We start from the raw sequence: 19670 nt of genomic DNA on the forward strand, positions 1-19670 counted from the left end.
ATCGCTGGCTTCCTGTAGGCTTCCACGAAAAGTGCTTGACAAATCCAACGCGGCAACGACACCGCACCCACGCCACATCGCCAAGGGCCCCAGCAGAGCCTCGGGGACAACCTGAAAGGCTTACGTGAGGGATCGGATTCAGGGTGCAGAGACAACAGCTGCTACAGGCCATGTGCCCCGTCACCCTCCAACGCAAAGGGCAGGAAAGAGGAAGGGAAGACGTTCGGAGTAAGCCCCACTACACAGCAAGTAAGCAGTGCGGCCTGGGCTAGAACCACACCCACACTGCTCACCATGGCCACCCTCCGGGCATCTCCCGGAGTCCCTTCCGGCCCTGGCGGCTGTGAACGCAGGGCCACACAGGGACAGCCGGCTGACCCAAGGCCAGGGTTAGCCACGTAGGCTGTCCCTGCATTACCAGGCCCTGCTCTCCTTCAGATGAAGGCCTCTAAGTACAGGTAACAGAACCCTGAATGCTCCAGCTGTGTGACCTTGAGCAGGCAGCATGCCCTCTCTGTGCCTCATGCTCCTTACCCATAACATGGGCTGATCACTACAGCAACCTTCCCCGCAAGGTTGTTGTAGAGTTAAAGCAGCAAAGGCCTGTCACAGACCCACAACAGGGCCCAGCACAGAGTAAATGCATTAATAGCATTTACAGCAACATATTCTCACGTGTTTTCCGGGAGAGCATGAAATGGTGTAAAAGGAAAATGAGAACAGAGAAAGCAGTGCCTTAATGAGAACCACTCAGGGGTCAGTGAACGCATGTCGGCAGAGGAGAGGAAGCCACGGACACTTCCCCGTGAAGACACAGCAGCACCCATGCCTGTCACAAGCACACTTAGACACACACACACACACACACACACACACACACACACACACACACACGGTGGACAAATCAAGCCTGTGCTGCAGGGGTTGATGCTAATGCAGCGTTCTCATGTCCCCTTGCCACGGGGTGAAGGGTGGGGACTGGCCTGGCTCAGGAGGCCCTGGGTGAGCCCCAACCCAGCAGCCTACCTCATGGAGTCTCCCTCACTCTCCATCCTCACCTCGCAGCCCTTCTTTCAGTTCTCCCAACGCATTCGCTCCCTCCTGCCCCAGGGCCTTTGCACATGCTCTGCACCCACTTTTTCAAGCCCCACCTGCAGCTCTCAGCTCAGATGTCATCTCCCCAGCAAAGGGGCCCCGTATGCATGTTCTGTCTACCTTGGTCTTCTCGACCGCACTGACCTCAACTGCACAGAAACAACCAGGGTGTGAATTCTTGTCTAAGCTCTACATTCCCCCCTTGAAGACACAGCAGAGGCACTGGCTGCTGGCTCCCAGATGCAGCTCAGCCCTGGGAGCGGTGTCCTGAAGGCAGCAGGCAGCAAAACACAGAGGTCTGCAGGATGAAGGAAGGAATAAACCAAGCAATAATTTCAAAGAGTCAGAGGGGTGATCTGGCCATGTTAAGAGGCAGGGGGATACTGTTTAACATTTCAGTAACGAATATCTACCTAGCTTTATTTTTAGGATAACAAAAATAAATGGGGGACTTCCCTGGTGGCACAATGGTTAAGAATCCGCCTGCCAATGCAGGGGACATGGGTTCGAGCCCTAGTCTGGGAAGATCCCACATGCCGCGGAGCAACTAAGCCCGTGCGCCACAACTGCTGAGCCTGTGCTCTGGAGCCTGAGAGCCACAACTACTGAGCCCACATGTCACAACTACTGAAGCCCGCACACCTAGAGCCCATGCTCCGCAACAAGAGAAGCCACTGCAATAAGAAGCCCACGCACCACAACGAAGAGTAGCCCCCGCTCACCACAACTAGAGAAAGCCTGCGCGCAGCTACGAAGACCCAACGCAGCCAAAAATAAATAAATAAGTAAATAAATAAATGTATAAAAAAATAATAATAATAAATACATGGGGTACATTTACTATTTAAGTGGCTTAAACAGACTCATCATCTAAAAGAATAGCAGTCGGGCTTCCCTGGTGGCGCAGTGGTTGAGAGTCCGCCTGCCGATGCAGGGGACACGGGTTCGTGCCCCAGTCCGGGAAGATCCCACGTGCCGCGGAGCGGCTGGGCCCGTGAGCCGTGGCCACTAAGCCTGCGCGTCCGGAGCCTGTGCTCCGCAACGGGAGAAGCCACAACAGTGAGAGGCCCGCGTACCGCAAAAAAAAAAAAAAAAAAAAAAAAAAAAAAAAAAAAAATTTAAAAAGAATAGCAGCTGAAGAGTAGCAACTCTCTGCACCGCCCCAAGGTTATAACATATGGACTCAATGAAAGGGGGGTGGTTGGTTATTAGGAAGAAATTTTCCATTGCACAGCCAGGTGGTGAAACACCAACTTCAGACAACCCATTGACCATCAAGTACAGCCTGTCCCCACAAACCGTCAAATATGGCTTCTTCTCACTGGCTGGGTGGGACTCCCGCTGTGCCCACCCGGGTACTGGCTACTGTGACACACGTCCTCACCAACAGGATCCTCCAGATCACCCCGTGGAGGCGTTTGGTGAGATCCCCGCAAGGTGAAACCGGAGCAGAGGCCTTCCTCCCCAGGCACACTGCCGACCGAACCGGGGAGCTGGTCGCAGCTCTCACCAGGCTCGCTCCCCGCGCCCGCTCACGGGGAGAAGGGTGGCACTGGGATCCCTGGGCTGGAGCAGGTGAAGGCTGCACCCCTGCTTCCCACCTCCCCTCGCCCCCTCTGGCTTTCGGGTGAAGAGCAAAGAAAGAAAGACCTTTAGTGAATACCATACCGGGACCCTGGCCGGGCCGGAGGACGCATCAAGGGTGCCAGCTTCCCCAGAGCTGCCGGGCCCGTGTGCTGGTCCCAGCCACGCTGACCAGCCCCGAAACTTGCGTTGTGAAAGGTCTTATAAAAAGGAACAAAAGGCACGTGGCATAACCACAGCCAGATTCACAAGGAAGCACGGGACTTGGTAGCAGTGCACAGAGGTCACCGCCAGGCTGGGGACTGGGGAGGGGGCTCCATTAAGATCAGCTGAACATCTCTGTACATTCTGTGTTTGCTTCTCCAGGAAAATGGAGTTAAAAGTACATTTAAAGGGCTTCCCTGGTGGCGCGGTGGTTGAGAGTCCGCCTGCCGATGCAGGGGACGCGGGTTCGTGCCCCGGTCCGGGAAGATCCCACAATGCCGCGGAGCGGCTGGGCCCGTGAGCCATGGCCACTGAGCCTGCGCGTCCGGAGCCTGTGCTCCGCAACGGGAGAGGCCACAACGGTGAGAGGCCCGCGTACCGCAAAAAAAAAAAAAAAAGAAAAGTACATTTAAAAACTTTTTGAGGGACCTCCCTGGTGGTCCAGTGGTTAAGACTCCACGCATCCACTGCAGGGCACATGGGTTCGATCCCGGGTCAGGGAACTAAGATCCCGCTTGCTGTGGGCCAGAGCCACAAAAAGAAAAAAAAAAAAAAAATTTGAAAGGCAACAGCTACCCACACCCAGTTCAAATATAAAGGCATTCATTTGTTCACTCATTCACTCACTGCCCGGATAGCAGGGTACAGGGGTGATGTGCACCTGCTTTGGAATCCTAATGCCTAGGTGAGGCCCCAGCTGTCTGACCTTCAGAAATTACCTCTCCGTTACTCAGTTTTCTCATCTGGAAAGTGGAGGTATTGGGAGGATTAAATAAGGAAACACGTGCAGCGCTAAGAACAGCACCTGGCAGGCAGAAAGTGCTAAATGAATATCAGCTTTGCACTCAATCCTCGTGTTCGGGCACCAGGCAGGGATCGGCCCCCGAAACGCAACTTCCCCACAAGCCCACATCAAACACAGTAACCATCCAGGACCACAACACCATTCAAAGAAATAAGACTCTGGGAAAGAAATCTTCCCAAAGTCAGACAGCCAGCAAGACACCGTTCCCTCCCAGAACGAGAATACCAGAAAACAAATTCATTATCAGGACTGCCCACCTTAAGAATCTTTTTAGGATTGCCCACCTTAAGAATTCTTTTCTTAATGCTCCTACAGGTGAGCGGTGATTACGATGAATTACTAGAAAATACACACCCCTCTTAAGTTAGGAAACTAAGGTAACCCCCAAGCTCAACTATGAGAAGCAAGGTTTTGTTCACACTGAGATTATGTCTGTGCTTATTTGTGACCAAATAATCAGAATTCTGAGCTGCATAGGCTGGTCTGAACCATAAGTAACCCCAAGGCTGATGAAGGAAGGGAGGGAGGCGTCCCCAGGGCAGGAGGGTGGAGACAGTGCTTTCACAATCAAGTCCGATGTCCCCAGAGGGGTTGATGGGCAGAGGTCCTCAGCTCGGGCAGTGGCCGCCCCCAGGAAGCAGAGGGTGGGGGCCAGGGTCAGGGCTCGGTGCTCCACGCGACTTTCACTGCCCCATCGCCACCCAGCGAGGACAGGGGCAAACAGAGGAGAGACGCCAGGGACAGACTCGGTGCCAAGTGCAAGTGGAGGCCCTGCAGATCCCTCTGGGGAGGAACTCACTGTGCTGCGGAGGGGCACAGCCAGCTTCTCCTTGCAGAAGCAGCTCCCTCCTCGCGCCCTGTTCCCTCCCTGCCACTGGCCTGATGCAGGCGGAGGAGTGGTGACAGGAGGGGCGGCTGGGAGCACAGTCTCAGGGCTGCAGCACAGGGGCCCCAGCCCCACAGCGGAGCAGAGGGCTCAGTGAAAGCACGTAGGCCTGCGCTCAGGGCAGGGACACGGGCTCTGGCTGAGGGCTGCCTGCCAGGGCCCTGCAGGGACCGGCGAGGGACCAGGAAGGACCACACAGGGCGGGGAGCCGCGTCCTGCTGGCACCGAGTCCCACCTCCCTGGGGTGCAGAAAGGTTAGGCCCATCCTCGTAAGTTCCCCCAGGAAACTTGCCAGGGTTCCTGGGAAGGCAGGTGTCCCAGAAACCAACAGGTGCGTGCCCACCCGCCCGCCTGCCCTCTTTCTGTCCTTTTTAGTTAGCACAAAACCAAGAAACAAACACACAAACGAAGTCAAAGAGCATAGCTGGACCGAAAGAAGAAGCAGGCGCCACGATACCTCCATTAGCTCCTGAACTGTCACGCTCCCTGGGCCCCGAGTTTCCAGGAGGCCAAAAGGAAAAAGGGGGTGGTGGCTGGACACACGTCAGACCGTGGGGAAAACCGTGGCTGAACAGGTGGCCCAACCTGTCGAGGCTGGATTCAACCTGCTCACGGGACACCCGGAGCTACAAGAGGAAGGACAGCCAGCGCCGGGCCAGGAGCGGCCGAGAACCAGAGCCCCATCCCCCACTTCAGAACCAGAGCCCCATCCCCCACGTCGGAACCGGGGCCCCATCCCCCACGTCGGAACCGCCCTCCCCTCCCCAGCTGTCTACCCTAGAGGCTGTCTGATGGATTTCATTTTATGAAATGGTCGGATATGTTCCTTAAGTTGAGAGGGAGATTCATGTAAGCCCATTTTATAGTTACATCTAAACAGGCATTCTTTTATTTTTTATCAATTATTCCATAACAAGGACATTTCATTTCTTCCCATAGAGGACCACGGGGAGGGTTGTGGGAGGCTCTCACAGCCCTGTCCCTGGAAGGATGGCCAGGGGGTGGAGGGGTCCGCTCTGGAGGAAACCATGTGGGGTCTCCTTCCAGGCCAGACGCAGTGGAGGCCCCGAGCTGAGGGGCTCCAGTTTCTGTCTTAGGCCAGCTCGGTCCCCACAGGATGGCAGGGGCTTCCTGAGAGGGGCCGCGGGGGTGAAGGGTAATCGGGCCACCTGTCCCTTTACCTGTCACGTCAGCAGGATTTTTAACTCTTCTGAGCATCGTTTCTCACGTCTGTGAAATGGGTCAACGATGGCAGCCTCCTGGCTCCATGAGAGGACCGGAGAAGTCCAGAGGCACCTAGCCCCGTGTCTCATGGCGGTATCGGCTCAAAGCCAGACTCTTCACCATCAGGCGCCCCAGAGGGAGAGACGGTCCTAGCCCAACTCCGGCATTTCACGCATGAGAGACGTGATTGGAAGGGGAAGTGCACTTTGGTGGGGGAGCAGACGGGGCCAGGTGTGGTGCCCCAAGGACAGGCTGTTTACTCCTTACTCCGTGGTGATGGAGAACACGCCAAGCCTGGGGATCCAGCTCTCAAAGACACCATCAAATTCCCAACAGGAGCATTCTCGGTGCCAGCCAGGGATATGAGGATCCCAGGAGTGACCTGCAGCCCCAGGAGAGACCAGACACACTCTCTAGGAAGTAAGGACCTGTGTGATTATCGCTGGGGTAGTGTCACTCATCCTGGGAGGGCGAGAGCTCTCTGCAGAGAGAGGGCTTCAGCAGCAGTGACGTGAGGCCACTCCGGGTGGTGCCCAGTGGGGCAGTGTCCTGTCCTGCAGGCCCATCCTGCGCCAGTGCCCAAGCTTCCCACCAAGGATGGCCCCACTGAAATCCAGGGGTCCAGAGGAAAAGGCAGGCCCCCTTTCTGAGAACATCTCTGAAATGGCGTTCCCTTTTTATAGGTGAGGATATTTCCCACATTTAAGTTGCTTAAAATGAAACAGAGAGGTAAATATAAGACTGTGAATGTGGAATTAAATGCTGGATGACAATGGATCACATTCAAGAAAAGACAGGGACTTCCCTGGTGGCTCAGTGGTTAAGAATCCGCCTGCCGATGCAGGGGACACGGGTTCGATGCCTGGTGCAGGAAGATTCCCACATGCCGCAGAGCAATTAAGCCCACGCGCCACAACTACTGAGCCTGCGCTCTAGAGCCCGCGAGCCACAACTACTGAGCCTGCAAGCCACAGCTCCTGAGCTCGCGTGCTGCAACTACTGAAGCCCACGCACCTAGAGCCCATGCTCCACAACAAGAGAAGCCACCGCAGTGAGAAGCCCGCGTACCGCAACAAAGAGCAGCCCCCGCTCGCCGCAACTAGAGAGAGCCCACGTGCAGCAATGAAGACCCAACGCAGCCTCCCCCCCCAAAAAAATTTATTTTTAATAAATAAACAAAAGACAAACACATGTTGAATTAAAATGGAAGATGAGTCTTGGCTGGAGCAGCTGGGAAGCCACGTCAAAGTTTGGGACCTACTGCTCACTGATTGGAATTAAACTCTGTCTTGCCCTCCAAGAACCAAATAAATGAGGTCACACCATAACTGACTGGCCCCCCCCACCAATCAGTAACCGTATGGTCACTCCATTCACTCTGGAAGACAAATGCCTGCTACCCAGGGCTGCCCAGCCTCCACAGTCCTGTACTGCCTCATCCACCAACCAGCCCACAGACGACCACGTCGCTGGCTTCTGTCGCTGCCGAGTTTAAGGAAACATTGTGCAAACCACTGAAACGTGAGCCTCAAAAGAAAGAGATCTGTTGTTGCTACAAACACGGGTGGGTGTTCACGTCCCCGGAAACGCACAGTCATCAGCGCTCTCGACCTAACCAGGTTGTGTAAAACCCAGGGCAAATCCAGAGGACCGATGTGGTCCGGTCATCTCCTAAGTCTCCTTCAGCTTTCATAACACTTGGAGGGAAGTTTAGAGGACTCATTGTGGGTGTACATTATGCAAAAACAGGACAGGGGAGCCTCAGCCACTGGACTGAACTCAAAGACAGGGCTATCAATACACCAAAGACATACGGCGACTGTTGTCTGTGTCGACAACTGTTGTCTGTGTCGACACAGTTAAATACTAAAGTGAGTCACGGTCAGGATTCTGCGGGTTAACTGACAGGTCAATTCAAGAACCACCTACACATTCTGATCTTTTTTTTTTTTTTTTTTTTTTTTTTTTTTGCGGTACGAGGGCCTCTCACTGTCGTGGCCTCTCCCGTTGTGGTGCACAGGCTCCGGACGCGCAGGCTCAGCGGCCATGGCTCACGGGCCCAGCCGCTCTGCGGCATGTGGGATCTTCCCGGACCGGGGCACGAGCCCGTGTCCCCTGCATCGGCAGGCGGACTCTCAACCACTGCGCCACCAGGTGACTGAATGCGAAAGCAAATCGATGACATGTGACAATCCTCCTCATGACTGTTATTACATGGAGAAGAGAAATGGTTAAAGCCACTTATCCCAGACCCATCCTAGTGTCTTCCTTGCACTATCTCTCATGACCCATATGGCGGTCCCCTGAGCCGGGAACCCTTACCATCCGCACTTTGCCAAAAGGGAGCTGAGGACCACATGCCCAAAGTCACCCAGCCAGTGAGAAGCAGCGATGGGACTCAGCTCAGAGGCCACCATGGCTGCTCCCAAACCTGTTTATGCCAAATGCATAAGAGGTTCCCAGCTCTTACTCACCACGGTGGGCCGCCAACTTCCCGACTACCCTAGCACCCCAAAAGCCAAGACCACTCAGCCCTCCACCGCGAATTCCTCCCAGCTTGGCCTCTCCTCCTGCCCGCCTCTCAGGTTTGTATGAGAATTGCCCACTGCAGGTTCGTGGGGAGGCAGCTGGGAAGTGGGCTAGGGTCTCTTCTTTCTGATGGGCAAGTGAGGGGAAAAGGTCTAATCAATAACTAATCAGTTGGGGACTCCCCTGGTGGCACAGTGGTTAAGAATCTGCCTGCCAATGCAGGGGACACAGGTTTGAGCCCTGGTCTGGGAAGATCCCACATGCCACAGAGCAACTAAGCCCCTGCGCCACAACTACTGAGCCTGTGCTCTAGAGCCCGCGAGCCACAACTACTGAGCCTGCGAGCCACAACTACTGAGCCCATGAGCCACAGCTACCGAAGCCCACGCGCCTAGAGCCCGTGCTCCACACAAGAGAAGCAACCGCAATGAGAAGCCTGCACACCACGACGAAGAGTAGCCCCTGCTCACCGCAACTAGAGACAGCCCGTACATCGCAACGAAGACCCAATGCGGCCAAAAATAAATATATAAATTTATAATTTAAAAAAAAAACTAATCAGCTGTAGTTCATTCAAGGTTGTCATGTTCTAAAAAGTCACCATGACACTGGCCGGCCTTCTTGTGCCTATGAGCAACAGCCATTGTAAACAGAAATCACTAACAAAAAGAATAAAATGTGGCACTAAAAGAAATATACCTTGAAAAGGACACCCGTTTATTGATACTATTAGTCTGAAGGCTGAAACAAGAAGGCACCTTGTACAGCCTCAGCTGGTGACGTGCCCACAGGCAGCTCAAAATTTTTGCCCTTCTGCGCACATCCCTGGACAACCACAGAATCACAGTGAGTGTTGATTTGTGGATTACAAATAAAGTTTAGTAAATAGGCAAGTTTGCAAACATAAAATCCACAATGAGGTGTGACTGTAATTTAATCTTTTTAAATTTGTAGGTGATTCAATCTTTGATTCACTTAAGAATTATCTGGAAAACTTCCCAATTCTAATGTCCCCATATTTGTCACAATAACATTATGAAAAGAATCATAATAATCACAGTATCCAGTCATAGTTGTAAGTTTATGTGATATCATTTTTTTATACCAAGGGTGCCTTATGCTCCTTGGGAAGCTAAGCCCTTTTTTTTTTTTTTTTTTTGCAGTACGCGGTCCTCTCACTGTTGTGGCCTCTCCCGTTGCGGAGCACAGGCTCCGGACGCGCAGGCTCAGCGGCCATGGCTCACGGGCCCAGCCGCTCCACGGCATGTGGAATCCTCCCGGACCGGGGCACGAGCCCGTGTCCCCTGCATCGGCAGGCGGACTCTCAACCACTGTGCCACCAGGGAAGCCCTCTCCTTCCTCTTTGGAAGGTAGAGGCTGACAGGTTGATGCTGCCACGCTTCCTTCTGAAGACATGCACTGTCTCTGCCAGAGCTTTGTTTCCACCTGAGGACTTCCGACGCCATGCACTGAGCCGCTAGGAGCGTTTTCTAGACAGAGACCGTGAAGAAGCTGGCTCTGTGTTCTAGAAAGCGGACAGAAGGACTACAACATCGTCTATGCAGGAGGGAGAGGACAAGGGCATCAGGAGGTGAGAGACTGTTCCCAAGAGGAAGGGATCTTGGTGAGGCAGCCCAGCCCACCCCCTCTCCGTCCCCCTAGGCTGCAGCGTCCTCAGTCATCCCCACGCCCAGCTCGCACAGCCCGCCAGGCTCGCTCAGAGTGGCTGCACCCCTGGAAGACATCTCCTCGTAGAGCTGTGCTCAAACTTCAGCTGGCAGCACAGTCACTCGGCAGGCTTAGGAAAAGAGAGATCTGGGGTCAGGGGTGGGACCAGAGGATTTGCGTTTCTAAGTTCCCAGATTCATGCTGCCGCTGTTGTTCTGAGATCACACTTTGAGAACCACTGACTAAATAAACTATCTGTGCATTGCTTGGTTTGGACTAAAACCTTGTTATCGCATACTCTGCTGGCTTTGCTAAAGCAACCCTCGCTGTCCTTTTCACTCAGTCCCCCAATCTCCCAATCACATTCGGAATGACCACTGCAGCAGTGCTGTCAGCCTCTACTTGAATATCCCCAAGGACAGGGAGCTCGCCACCTCATACACTTCCAAGTCCATTTTTAACTCTTAATTTTCCAAAGTCGTTTGTCACATTGAGTCTAAATCTGTGCTCACTCAACGTCTGTATCTCATGAGCAAATCATATTGAAGTCAGTCCCTCTGGGGAGGAAGAAGTATGATTTTCCCAAAGAGAAGAGTAAGAATGCACTTGGCTAGTTTGAAACTAACTTCATGTAGAATGATGGTTTTAAAAAGGCTTTATGAAGCAAACATTGCCATTTTAGAAAACAATGTATCACCTCTGTGTCCTGTGCTGACGAACTCAGCAGGTTTTCAGTGAAGCATTTCATCAAGCAGACACAGTGTCCTTCCAGATGTCAACTAGTCAGGAGGCCACACTGGCCGCTGGCGGGCAAGCCTTGAGCCCTCAGGAAGATAACTGGGCAGGATGGGGAGCTGGCAGCGGATCTCGAAACATGGTGGGCGATTCATATGGTGAAACAGTTACTGGCCACTGGGTCTCCGTCACCAGCCCACCCTGAGCTCTGTGCCTATATTACTTGCATCCTGCGCTATAACCCTGGGATGTGGAGACCAGGGTCCTGAGCTTCAGGTACCACCAGCTTCCAATCCCCACAGCTCCTCACTGAATCACTGTAAAGCCAAACCCAAACGTCACATCACTTCATCTGATAAGGATTTCAGTACCTTTAGAATGAAGACTTTTTAAAAAATACAACAAAATACCAGTATCATTAGCAATATATTCCTTAATGTAAGCAAATATGAAATCATGTTTGTACACAAATATGGAATCAATGTTCAAATGTCCCTGTCTCACAAGTTTTGTTGTGGTTTTGTTTTTTCACAGTCTGATGGTTTGAATCAGGACCCACATCAAGTCTTACAGTGTTTATTTAAACTGTCTCTTCATTTCCTCGGAGGAGCACAGGTTCCTCCTCTTCTTGCAGTGTATTTGAAAACAACTGGGGTTCTTTTTACCCAGTAGAATTTCCCTGTTCTGATTTTGCTGACCCCTCTGGAAAGATTTTTCAGATCACTGTGGCCCCGTATTTCCTGTAAGCTGTGGGTGGGTCTGGCCTTGGTGTGATTCTGGTTTGATTTCTGGTAGGGACTGGGCCAAGAGGCGGCCTGTCCTTCACGTGAGGTCCACGTGACCCCAGCAGCTTCCTTTTTGTGAACAAGGAGGTTACAGAAGGTCACAGCCTAGAGCCAGCTGTTCAGTTACTAGTGGTCTGAAACATGACCTGTTCTAACGCTATCATTTTCTCAACATTTGTTAGCGGAATTCCTCACCAAATTAAACTTCCTCCCTTCATCTATTTTTAACTCTGAGGTACAGTTCGTACAAGAAAAGAAGGTCAAATGCTTCATTGCTTCTCTCATCCAATTTCACAAGTTGGTCCCCTAACATCCCACCAAGGGTAACTAACAAAGTTTTGTTGCTTGTTTAAGTAAGTGCTTTTTAAAGTCTGTTGTATAGGTCAGAAAATGATGTCTCAAAGTCACAAAGCTAACAGCTGTTACAACGCCGATTCGGGAAATGTCTGCACTCGGGGGATCGCTCCAGACCCAGTTCCGGAGACGGGCCCCTGTGTCCCAACGTTCCTTGGGTCCCAGGAGAGGGCCGGGGAGGAGGGCCCTAGGGCATATAGAACTTGGAGAAGAATCTGACTCCACACCCCTGGGCTCCCAAAATGACAGCCAGGGTCACTCGCCCCCCTGCCATTGCTCCCGGGCAGAGACTTAAACTTGGGCGAGTTCGCTGCTGTGTGCATTTTTTAAGGAGTACTTAAAAATACACTCAGGTAATGTAAAAATACACTCAGGTAATTCAACTGCTATGGCAATATGACGCTTCTCCTTCGTCCCAATCCGGGGCATTCAAAAAATAAGCAGTTGTTTTTCCCCTTCAATAGTTACTGCTATTTCCACCACTGATCACACAGAACCATCGTCTTCAAGCATCCCTCCCCCACTTAAAACCTCTGACTGCTGCGGAACCAGTGTCATAAAAGAGAAGAAACAACACTCAACCTGCGTTTTCTTATCCACTGCAGACTTCCAGCCCTCGGACCTGGGGACACCCCAGTCATTCCTTGAAAACATTTCCCAAGGCCCTTCCCTGGGAAGGAGCTGTCACGCTGGACGCTGCAGGCCCTGGCGAGCTGATCGCTGTCACCCCAGAGCGCTGGGCGCGGGGGCCCAGGACAAGGATGGACATGGATGGGCAACCCGAGCCAGAGTGGTGGCAATGCCACGCCGTGTGTGCCACACCTGGCGGTGGATGTGCAGGGGATGCCGACGTCTGACACAAGGACGGGAACAGACACGGGGAAGCAATCGCCGGAGTGACCGTCTGCAGTCGGGGTGGGTTGTAATCTTTAGCCGGGCTCCGTGCTGCCCTGGATGCAAGCTGACCCTGAGTTCACGTGTCCCCTGCAGCCTTCTCGTACACCTGCAGGCGGGCCTGGCGGCCAGCAACACGTAGCCACCAGCTTTCAGACCCCAGCTACAAAGGGGGTGGCTTATGGTGGGGGGTTTTCTTAATTTGCGGAGGGTTGTCCCTCCTTCTCAGAAGGTCCCTGAACTGAAACTTAAGGAAAGGCTCCTGATGGCCGACCTGGAGTTCCCACTAAGGAACTGCAAACGCCGGGCCTCTTCACAGGGCCACCTTCCCAGAAATCCTGACAATTCCACCTGCAAAGGTGAACAAAGCCAGGGGCCTGGATGTTATTTCAGGTGAGGGAGGGAACGGTGAAATCAAAGCTAGTGTAGACCCAGGTTTGGCCTGGGGTAAGGAAAGGCTGGAGGCCAGTACCTCCTTCCTGGAAATCTACGGGAACACACACCCAGCTGTGGGGATGGCCCAGGGCCGTGTTTAGGAGAGGTGCTGATGGCAGCTGCAGCCAGAGACCGGGCAAAGGTCAGGGCCCCCTTCCCGGAACGCGAACTGGCTGAGCTCTGACCAGTCTGGCCTGGGTCCTGCTGATTCCTGGAAGGAATGGAAGGGGGTCTTCCCATTCCCACTGTGGGCTCACCCTGACTTAAGGCCAGTCCAGCACCCCAAGCTTCACAAAGGACCCTGAACTGAGAAAAGTACAACACATGAGCAATTGAGAAAGGAAGTAACGAAGTCATCAACCCAGCCCAGGAGCCCGGCCTGCTCTGAGATGCCCTGGAGGGGCTGGCGGGCATCTGGATCACCAGCGCACGGGAACCTCAGGAACAGGGAGCCCCCGGGCCACCTCTCAACTCAGTTGTTCAGCTTTTCCTCAACACTCCTCACTCTTCCCCCAAGTTGTAAATCCCCGGGCACTCCTGTCCATCCGTACTTGCTGAACACACAGCAGCAGCCAGCGTGTGCCCCCACTCGGGTGCAGGAGCTGCGGAAGTAGGGCGTGAGGCTGTCCGCGAGCAAACACAGAGCCTCCAGCAGCACCGCAGGGCTAGAACACCCCACCTCTCCAGCGGAGACGGTGCCCCAAGCCAGACTGGCCTCACACCCGCCCCTCCATTTCGAGTGCTTGGGCGTGCCCCAGCCCCCCAGTCCAGGTGTGCCTGTCATGCTTCTCCCCTCCTAACTGAGCCTTTCAGTCTCCACAGGCCCCTTCAATGATCCTCCATGGGGCTCCTCAGATGACCCATCCCTGTGTAGACAGGTTACTTGGAGCACAGCTATCAGATGACTTAGTTTCAAGGTTAAACTCCGGGAATGCAGCATCGTTCATACTTTTATTTCTGGGTCTCACCCGGCTTTTACCAAAAACACAGATGTTAAGTTTGGTTCTCTTGACCGAGTGGAAGACTTGGACTCTGATCCAACAGGACTCTTGAGACTTTTTCTCTACTTCCTAAAGATCAGAGAGATTAAAGAGCAAAGGAAATTTGCACGTCTCTGTTGGCCTGAAACAAGTTAATATCACTGTGATTCTGGTCAAATATGTTCTTATGAGACATACAGCCTCTGAAGGGGCAGCCGTGCGTCCCAACGTGTGTGTGCGTGCACACGTGTACACGTGTTTGTGACTTTCAGAAAACAGCATCTATCTATCGCTCAGCTAAGACTCTGCTGTGGTAGGCAGATCCATGTCTACGCTTCTGAAGGTTTACTATTGGGGTGGAAACAACCTATAAGCAGGAATAACCAGCATCCAGTCGAAGACCTGCACTTATAGACGAGGACGTGAAATTCGTACAGAGAGCCTGCTGTGGAAAGGAGCCAGCAGGAGGGACCAAGCTTCCCTGAGCTGCAGTAACACTTCTTTGCAAATCAATATCTGACAGATAGAAACCTTGAAATGTGTAGTTGTTACCAAATTGCAATAAAATAAAGAGAATGTCATCAGAGTAGATTCCTTTCCCTCTATCTCAAAGTTCCAATTATCCAATTTGGTAGGCATTCTTTCTGAAATAATTCAATCCTTTTGAGAGACGCTGTCATGCAGCCACTGGTGGGAAATGTGACACTGACAGCACATGCGCATGGGCATGTGTCCTCAACAGTCACGCTGCCCTCGTGTTAACCTCATCGTTCATCACCACTTCCTCTGACTTTGTGAGTTTAAGCAAACGACATTGAACAAAGTCCCAACACACACACACACATACACACACACACACACACACACACACACACACACGCACTTGCACACGCATACATACACGCCAATACAAAGGTGTAGCTGTCAGAACCCAGGTTGGAACCTCCAGCCTCAGACAGTGTAATCTGATTCCTAAGGTCACCTTTGACAGAAACCACCCATTGCCTTCACTTTAATTAAACAAGGAGAAATAAAGCCATCTGAGTTCAGTAAACAGCTGACTCAAATTTCAGAAGCTATTCTTAGACAACCTCTTCTCCAGTGGGAGAGACCACAATGGCCCAGCAAAACAATGGGTGTGTGCCTGCCAGCCGCCAGGTGAGGGCCTGCACCTGCGTCCTCGGCGGAGGCCGGCACTGCCCTAACCGCCTCCTGCACGGGGCCCCGAGAGGCCAAAGGCAGACACACGGCCTCTTTCAAGGACGGCGGCTGCTCTGAAGAGAATGCGCCTCTCAGACGCAAAGCAGCGCGGGGCTTCCGTAGGGCTGGATGCTCTGGGGAGGTGGCTGTGTGCTGCCCGTGGGTGCGACTCATACACGTGGACTCACAGTGTCCCAGCGAAAGCTGCACTGACACCTGGGAAAGAGGTTCCGTTGGTGCCCTGATATGAATCCACTCCCTCGGGTAGCAGTGGAAAGGCAAAGATAAAATGGAAAAACAAACAACACTGCCCCGACGTCAAAGAAAAGCTGTCAGGCCAAGTACAGAGCTCCACGAGGCCTGTGTTGTGGAGAGATCCTGCAGTCAGTCCACCAACCACCAGCTGCAGGCTCTCACGCCACCTACAGCCTGACCACAGGCTCTTTTCCACGGGCTTCCTGAGTTCCTCTAAGCCTCCAAATGAGGGATGGCAAGAATCAAGGTCTTAGAAGTGCCCGTCAAGGGGCCATCACCCTCCCGCAGCAGAGGGCACGCTCTGGAACCGATCGAACTGGTTCTCTCCCAGCAGACGGCAAGAGAACAACCATCAAAAACAAAACACCAACAGCAAAGGCTGCGGGAACTGAGACCCGTTATCGCCCTCTTGAATTCACCGAACAACAAATAAGGCTCTTCCCCGCTCACTGTGTACTTTCCTCGTACCAGAGCCGGAGTTAAGAATCTTCACACGTTATTTCATCCCATCCTTATCAGCGAGCTGCGAGGAAGGGGGTCGTATCCCCACTGTACCGAACAGGGAAGTGGAGCCCAGAAGCAAGAGGGCTCAGTTCAAGGTCACTCCGTTCTCCTGTTGTCACAGCCCGCGTGGGACCCCGACCTGACTCTAGCCCCACATAATCACTGCTATATTCTGTGCTATACGTGCATGTGAACATGTCTGTAGATCTATAGAAACATCTAGAACATACACATGACTCAGTCTTACAGAGCCTGACCACCTCTCCCATCACTAATGATCATGGTTACCTAGAAAAACAGTGATGCGTCCACTGTACAGCCCAGTAGACCACGTTCTGTGCAAGTCCCACAGGTATGACCCAAACAGGCAATAAAGTATCGGGTCCCCTTGCCTGTTTCTAAACGCCATGCCAATGGGTACGGCCACATAATGCCAACGGGTTTGATAAGCTGCCCTTCAAAGCTTGTATCCGACGTCCCTCTAAAACAATAATTCATCTCGATCTGGGCACAGGCTGGAGCATTTCTGTGCAGCTGTGGTTCAGCACCTTTCCCAGACGCAGTCAACACCCTGCATAACTTCACACGTGGCACTTTCTCCACTGAGTTGCCTTTTCCCTCCTTGCCGATAAGGCACATGCCAATAATGTGGTTTCCTTTTTACACTGGCTTCCAGGAATCTCGGAGGCCTGTTTGCACGTTTCAGCCGCTCAGTTAACATTTACAAAGGGAGGTTTGCCTCCCAGACCTTTTTCTCAGCCCCACTGCCTGCCATTTTAGTCGAACTTCACACCCACTTTTTAAGGCATCGCAATAAAACAGAGGATCTGCTACCAGAAAAGGCCTAGGAAAACGAGCATGGGGCAAACATCCAAGGGTTCAGAGCATGACAACCACATGAAGATTCCTTGATTCCTGTGTCCCCAACACCCCAGGTGGTCACAGAGGTGCCTTACCCGGCAAAGACTCTCACAGAGCATAGCTTTAGCAGGTGCAGGGCACCCGCGCCATCAGAGGCACAGGAAGCAGGAAGGTGGGCGAAATCCCCACCAGGACTTTGGATTCTGCATATGGCGAAACCGGGGCCAAGGGCAAGGTGCCGTGTCCAGCCTGGGAAGCACAGGGGACGCACCTAGTAGATATCCTGGAGAAGGCGCCGGCGCACACCTGTCTCCTCTCCTCACAGGTGAGGCTGGGAAAGGCACACACTCCCCGCACAGTGAGTCACTTCCAGTTTGCAATAAGAGGGCTGTCGGCATCCTGTTGTCCCGAAAGTGCGCTGCGCCAGGTGTCCCGCAAGCTGCTGCTACGTCATTAACACCAGGCTCAACCCCCTCCAAGGGTTGGTAAGGAGGTGGGGGGGCAAAGAAAACACCCAGCGGCACAATGACATTCAAGGAACATATCCATTTAAAGAGCAGACAAGAATAAAGATCTGCCAAAGTGAAAGTGTTATCACGGAGTTTACCTTCAATCTGATAGAAAGCAGGCATCGGTCAGAGCCTCTGCTCCAAAGCCACTGCATCGTGCCCTCCACGGACACCCTGGACACAAGTGCTTTGCCCACTTCTCTATCACTAAGAAAATGAACAAGGAGCATCTTTGCACTACAACAGGGGAAACTCGGGCTCAGGGAAATGAATCCCTGAAGTAATTATCGCTGCTGGGAAAGGTAGTTCTTACAAAGGAGTGTATGATTCACTCATCTTAAGGAAAGTGTGCAAACAGCTACTGCAAGGTGGTCCAGGGTCCCTACAGAGCTCTGTGAACAAACGCTACAGCTCAAACAGAGGGAGAGGATCCTGGAGGGGTCGGGAGACTCCCCAAAGAGGGCACGGCAGGAAGGGCCCCAAGGAAATGCCAGGGACTTACCTGTTCCAGGTGGACTTGAGCACAGTGGGGACTCACCACCTAAAGGGAGAAGAAACACGGTAAACAGGTGGGTTCTCTCAAGAAAAAAAAAACGCAGCATCGTGATCAAGCGAGGCTCCCAAACCTGAAACTACCTCTGACCACATCCACACAAAGTTTCGCATCTCAAGACAAAAAAGACCTAGCATTTACAGAGTCCAGATTTTTGTTAACTTTTGTAAAGTCCGCGTGCTTTTCAGAGAATGTCATGAAAACCACGGAGCCTCTCCCCAAGAGAAATGTCCATCGCTCATAAATACAGGACGTCATCTTTAATGTGGAAGACGGAGCAGACTCCCAGGCTGGGAACTTCTGACTAGGGCGAGCCCCTCCTCACCAGGTAGCAGGGGGAACGGGGGCCAGGAGAGGGAGCCGGGGGCTCTGCCTGGGGGGGTCTTCCAGCTGCCCCAGGACCTCACAAACACGCTCAGGGCTCGCGTTCTCTACAAAACAGATTGCCTTTTCTAGAACTATTTCCACAAGCGGAACCAAAACCAGAGTCTAAATGTGGACATTTCACTCTAGGCTGGAGCTTAGTGATCAGACAGTGGGGAGGAGTCCCTTGGACTCCACCCCGGGCCCCTGCAGACGTAAGCACGTTAAGAAAGACACACAGGCCAATGTGATGAGGCCACAGCTGCAATCACGTCAGAAGAAACACAGTTACAGGCACCTGGGACAACAGACCCAGTGGAGATAAAGACCCCAGCTCTGGAGACCCCGTCTTGGGTAGGACTTCCACTCCACCACTTCCTCGCCATGGGCCCTTGGGCTCTAATTGCTCTGGGCCTCGGTTTCCCCATTGGAGAACTGGAAGTTGTAAGAGCTTGTGGCGCTGAGAACAGGGGCTGACACAGGGCAGCTTCTCCTCCGGGGAACACGGTGCCCTCCCTGAGCAGAAAGGGCTGTCGGCAGGTGAGGGAATCAGACCTGCTTCCTGCAGTTCTGGAAGGCCACGATCCTGGCACCTGCAAGCAGGATTCAGCTGCCCATAGCTGCGTCCTGGCTCTCCTCCCTCCGGACCACGTGTAGCCCCATCCTCAAAGAGTTTTCTAAAAATGTGTAATGGCAGGAGAACGCCCAGGGATCTGACTAATTGTCCTCGTGGGTTGCAGTGGGCAGCAGTGCAACCTTGGTTCTTGCCATGGTAACTATATATAGTCCTCAGCTTGTCTTACAAAGTTCCTTAAGGAGCGTGATACACACTCAGTCATTTGTCTGGGTCATATTATTACTCCACCAGGATTCTGACTCATGTTCTCGTCTGGGACAGGGGCCCTCTCTCCTGGCACCCCATCTTCTTCCCCCCTACCTAGCATACACTTAGCAGCCGCTCTCACTGTCCAGAATCGCTGAGCTCAGAGCTGCTTCACTTTACACTGAGAATTCTTAGGAAGCAGGAACAGTCTTTGGAAATAGAGGGAGCTACACACAGATGCACGTAGGATGGTGCTGGCAGTCAGACAAGGAGCCCCTGTGGTCATGGAGCACGGTGATTAATTTTCCCCTGTGTACAGTCTTCACGTGGTGCAGGCTTGTGTCCTGGGGCTTCACTAAACGCTTGACACACTGGTGAGACGTGTGCAAGCCACCAGAGCTCCTGCCTTTGACAAATCGTTATC

The 19670-nt window shown here is 52.9% G+C and overlaps 1 protein-coding gene across 3 annotated transcripts in view; it reads right to left on the bottom strand.

Annotated features, from left to right (window-relative positions):
* TNS3 (tensin 3) overlaps window positions 1-19670 on the bottom strand; it is a 227344-nt gene that overhangs the window by 135999 nt on the left and 71675 nt on the right. Inside the window, exon 4 of one of the 3 annotated variants that reach the window (XM_060157465.1) lies at window positions 18010-18048. The gene's annotated coding sequence lies outside the window, so the exon portion shown is untranslated. Of the gene's footprint in view, window positions 1-2763; window positions 2841-18009; window positions 18049-19670 lie in introns of those variants that run through there. The other 2 variants (XM_060157464.1, XM_060157463.1) reach the window with 2 other exon arrangements.

The sequence above is a fragment of the Lagenorhynchus albirostris genome, chromosome 8, assembly GCF_949774975.1.
Source record: "Lagenorhynchus albirostris chromosome 8, mLagAlb1.1, whole genome shotgun sequence".
In the NCBI taxonomy this organism is placed as follows: Eukaryota; Metazoa; Chordata; class Mammalia; order Artiodactyla; family Delphinidae; genus Lagenorhynchus; species Lagenorhynchus albirostris.